The sequence below is a fragment of the Spea bombifrons genome, chromosome 3 (genome assembly GCF_027358695.1).
Source record: "Spea bombifrons isolate aSpeBom1 chromosome 3, aSpeBom1.2.pri, whole genome shotgun sequence".
Classification (NCBI taxonomy): domain Eukaryota; kingdom Metazoa; phylum Chordata; class Amphibia; order Anura; family Pelobatidae; genus Spea; species Spea bombifrons.
Window position 1 is genome coordinate 13,077,929 of NC_071089.1, and position 5,434 is coordinate 13,083,362.

The 5,434-nt window shown below is 39.1% G+C and overlaps 1 pseudogene; it reads right to left on the reverse strand.

Annotated features, from left to right (window-relative positions):
- Positions 1-3,512: 3,512 nt before the first annotated feature.
- Positions 3,513-3,692, reverse strand: LOC128487852 (uncharacterized; annotated as a pseudogene).
- Between the last annotated feature and the right edge of the window lie 1,742 nt (positions 3,693-5,434).

The following is a 5,434-nucleotide window of genomic DNA, read 5'->3' on the forward strand; positions in this document are numbered from 1 at the left end:
CCTTGTAACCATCCCATTGTTTGGCAGGACACTGGGGGGTCCTGATCACCCAAGAGGGCGATCTGCCCCCGCTGTTTTCTACCCGGGGGGACTGCCGCTACCCTGGACCTGTAGTCCTATCCCCTAGGCCTAGATGGCCTTGGACGAGATCTCTGTTACTACAGGGATCTGGTACATTAAATTGCCTACAATATCCCCATCCCCTTCATGTTTGCTCAGCGAGGTATGGGTTTATATCTTCTTGCTCTTTTTTTCTTGTAGAAAATCCTGTGACAATCAATAAAATGTTAAATTAAAGGAAAAAAAAATGTTTTGAGGCTGCTTCCGATAATAATTCCCTAAATGTACACTGACTCCGGGAAGGTTTGTTCTGTGAGTCATATTTTAGACAACAATTCTTGTATCATGAAAATGATTTTTGGCAATAATAAAGGCATTAGCCCACCTCGCAGAATGAAACACAGATTTAATTAAGTGGTTTGTGAATATATATGCAGTCGCTGCTTGCAGAACATGTAATACAGCTCCATATTATTCATTACTTTCATACCCACTTCACGGGGGTACTTTAACCTAGTGTCAAAATTAAAATACATTCTATATGGGGCTTTGATGAAAGTGTAACAAATTATCGGGATTAACTTCAGCAAGTGGGGGGTAAAAGGACAGAATTAATATCGTTCTTAAACCAAGAATATTCTTTGCAGTTATTCGCAAGGGCCCAATAGGCCTGCTTTTGGCAAGTAGATAATGCTGAAACGGCGCTTGCATCAAATTAAAATGGAATTGGGAGCCAATAATTTAAATTTAATCACGTTTTTAGTGTACATTACATCTGCAATTTTCACTTTGACAAATATATGGCTCAATAACAATTTAATTATTGTTGCAGTAAAGTACGTTAAATGAACATCTTTGGCAAGAATATGTTAACTGATGTTTAGGGTCACTACTTGAAACCATCAGTATCAGTAATATTTTTTTGACACTTGATAGAGGTTTGATTTGTTTTGACCTTTTTAACAGAAATACATTAATAATTTATTTAAGCAGCGATAAATTCAATATAATGATTCATTGAAAAAAGATTCCATAAAAAATACAAAGCTACAGAAACAGTTCTTTAAATCTAACAGATTTATTTGAAAAATATCAGGGCGGCACCAAACATTCTGCTCTCCGTTTCAGGATGCGGTTAATGAATTTTATGTAACCCCCAGGTACCGTCATTGTTTCCTTCCTGATTGTATCCTCCGTTTACCAAATGATCAGAGTGACATGCGGAACACTGACAAGGGCATTGCTTACTCACAGTATCCTTGGCAACGCACATGTGATTGGCTCCAGGAGTAACGATCACATGCACTGAAATACCTCCTATTGGCTGCTGGATCACTGCCACCGATACTTATAACTTCTAATATCAAATAAAAAATATGGGGGGTTTTTTATGAATATTGTGGTGTTTTTTTTTTTTTACACAGTTCAAGTTTTTGTATAATATAATGTTTTCAGGCAGCTGTATATTATCCATTTGTAGTTCTGTTAGCAGCCCAGTCTACTAGACAAACACTCCGACTTCTTGTCATAGCTAGTTGTAAACAATAGAATGGCTCAGTCTTAATCACCCTGACATGAAAGTCTGTAGGTGGAAAGGGTTTTGTTGGAAAGCAGGACTTTATTTACATTGCCATAAAGAATCAGCTCAGTGTTGTGTTTCAGCAGGGAAGGTCACCCAGAACGTCATATGTCTGAAGACAAAGGAAGTTTATTGGAAGAAAATAAAATAAATCAAACACAATAATGTTTTTTGTTTTTTTTGTTTTGTTTTTTTTTTCTGAAAGAGAAATATGTTCTTTCTATAGGACTACCCCTTTAAGGCGATGTCACAATTCTTATGTTATCCACATAAATAAATTATTCATTAGTCTAATGGGCCTAGACCACGAGTTTGGAGATTTTTCTAAAGCCAAGCCTTTGATTACAGTTCATTACTTTTTCATTTCTTGAAAGCATTTCCTCATATGCATGAATAAGACATAGCTGCTAAGGCTTTGGATCTATATGTTTTCCCTCAGCGAGGGGACCAGGAATACTATGTTGTTTCATCAAATGAGTAGAAACAGGATTATAAAGTAATTAAACAAGCCGTCAGTCAATGCCTGCCATTCATATCCTTTCTGTAATTTGGTGAAACAGGATATTTGAAACGGCCTTTCCAAAAAAGCAATATGTGCATAATGCATATTTAAAACGAGGAGACTTCCTGATAGAACCTAATATAACCATGCATTATTGTACACTAATTCAGTCCATCTTGTAGGAGAAACCCACTGGGATTTGGCCCTTCAGAAAGCATATTGAAGCGATGAGTTAAAATGGCGCAACTCATAGTTCAGTAAATAAACCTCAAGTCAATAAGGTATCCTAGGCTTCTGTTAAAGGTCCCAATGAGTCTGGGAGAAACTGCTATGGGCCCCTTCTTGAAAAGTATATTTACCTGTCCCCTGTATAGTGTGAATTAAAGGGAAAGTCCCATGGATTGTTCTTCTACTTAAGTACAGTCACCTGTCCCACGGAGAGGCAAACCGATCAGATCCCGCGAGAGAGAGAGAGAAAAGGAGAGTGTGAGAGGGAACGTAAGAGGAGGAGAGGGTGAGAGGAGAGGATGAAATAGTGAGAGTGTGTGTGCGTACATGTATATGTATGGTATTAGAGTGAGCATGTTGGCGTATGTGTGTGAGCGTATGGCGTTAGTGTATTTGTGTCATCATATAGTGTTGGGAGTGAGCCTAAGGTTACTGGTCCATGGGAGAGGGTGTTTGTGTATAAATATATGGTATTAGAGTGAGAGTAAGTTTATCTACTAGATTGGGCTAAAAAAACAAAGTTATTTTTATGCAGCTGTATAAAAACATTAAGCAAATAGCAAAACTGTTTTGTTTTTTTTTTAAATAAAGACAGCACAATTATTTTGAAACTTTATTTTCTTTTTTTTTTTTTTTTTTTTTTTGGAAGCCCGAGGTGCGTGCTCCTTTGGTGCCGCATTCTGTGCACAAGGCAGCAGAAGCCAGACTACGATACTGAGTTCCCTCACGGAGAACTCGGACAAATTCCAACCCCCCCCATGGGAGGGTCGGATCTTGAGTCTCACCCCGAAGAGTGAGACTCCTTGCTGGCCTTCTTGAAGAGAGGAAAGGGCCAGAAGGCTCCAATCCTCCTCCAGCAAAGTCCAGGCTTCACTGCCTCTTAAAAAGAAAACAGTGTCCAAAAACGCAGTGACAAAATCGTGTGCCAAAGAATAGTGATGGCCAAGCCGTGAATTTCAAAAGCCGTGAATTCAAAGGGGGGCAAATTAATAGGCACTCGTGATAAACGATGTGATTAAATAAATAAGGAAAAATAATTTAAGGACAGGCCATTTCTGGCCTGCCAAATTCAAAAATAAATCTCATCCCCAAGACCTGATGGTACATGGGGGCGAGTAGTGCTGGAAGGCCGCCAGTGGAAACGTGCGCTCACCGTGTGCAGTGGCGTGCAATACCACACACGGTGACTCCGGCATTTCTGCCAGGGCAATTTCACCTCGGGTTCCATTGCTTTCCCGAACCCTAAGGCCAGAGGATCAGTGTCATCCCTCCCCACCACAAGAGAGACTACACTTGATCTTAGCCAAAAGGCCGAGAAGCGATTATTTTGAAACTTTATTTTCCTGTCAGATACTGATAATAAAGTGGTTGTAGTTAAGGGTGTAAGGGTGCACAGTTCTCTTTTAGTATGACACAAGCACCTTCTAAATGTATTGGTGCATTAGTATACGGGGCACCTCAGCTTCTCCCAGAGTGTTTATATAAAATAGCAGAAGTATTATTAAACACTCATCTACAGACACCAGGCGGCTTGTTTTTCCCTCAGAAATCTCATGGTGCTGCCACAACCACAAGGGATTCTGGGTAGGCACATGCAAATAAGGTTAAAATTATCACCTTGAAAGTAATTGCCTGCTGTACAAGACAGCCTTTAGACAAAACTCGGGAAGAGGTGCAGTAGCCCAGGGCTTGACAAATTTGTTGTGAATCTAGGCGCCAGGTAAAAAAGTGCTTGTAGCAGCACCATGAGATTTCTAAGGGAAAAACAAGCCGTTTGGCTTGTCTGGTGTATGTAGATAAGTGTTTAATAATACTTCTACTACCCCTTTAATTTTAAGTGGAAGGGTTTCCATCACCTTTACTCACCATAACTTATGTAATGGTATAAAATAGTAAATAAATATTTCAAACCATCTTAATTATTTTGTAGATAACATTGCTCTGTAGTGCATGGGTTCCTGTAGCTGTTATCAATAAAGCAGTTCTCCTAGTGGGTTTTAAAAGATGCATCTTAAGGATTCTAGCCAGCTGGGAAGAGAAATAATAAAAAATAATATTACGTTATTTTAGTCCTCGTTATTTTAGTCCTTAGTCCTGACAGGCCTGAATGGATACAGCTGTGGCAAATGTAGCAATGAGTTTCAGAAAAGTCTCTCGTTGTGCTTTACAAATCACCGAATGCATTAAGCTGTTTTTAGACTCTCGCATGATTTGTTTTCAAGCTGTGATGATATTTTTATTGAACACTGAATTCTGGAACTGCACCCTACGTACTGTACTGTACATACCCAAGTGAACGCACCAGGAAAAGAGAGTGAGCAAAAGAAAACCAACTATACATAACTTTCAGTGTTTCTTGTTAGTGTTAGTAAAAAAAACTTGCATTTTTTGCATTTCCTGTTTTTTTCACACCACAGCAACCACTTTCAACATTGTCAATTTACAACAGTTGGCATCACTATGCGATCGTCAGTTTAAGCAAGCATACTACTACCGTGGTGCATGGAGACCAACGTACGCAAGTGTGACAAAGATTTATTACTATGTCAAAGAGCTATAATGTGTTTTTAAACGAACCGGCATGTGAACATATGTCTTGCATGTTTTACACATCATAGGATATAGTTCTTCCTAGCAGGAGAAGACAGGAGGAGAGTACAAGCCAACAAAAGTCAGACACAGCAAGAAAGCAACCCATCCACAGTAGGTCCTGTCTCCAGTCGAGAAACTGTCACAGCACTTAGTGATGATGAATGAATTTAGGAAGAATTGAACGTCAACCAGAATGAATAATGTCATCTTTCGAGAAAGCCGAAGTTCTGGGGGGGTTTTAATGGAAAGGACAAAAATAAAGCAAGTTGTCGGCTTTCTTCAATTTGGATGCATAGAAAAATGTTTAGCTGCAAGTCCTACTACAAGAGTGTCGTCAATAAACAAATGGTTGGGCAAGGTTTAGGACACACAATATGTTCAAATGTGAATATTAAGAGAACATGGCCATCTCTGGAATCTGTTGATATATGTACTGTAAGAAATGGATGGACAGAAAGTACATGAAAGTATAG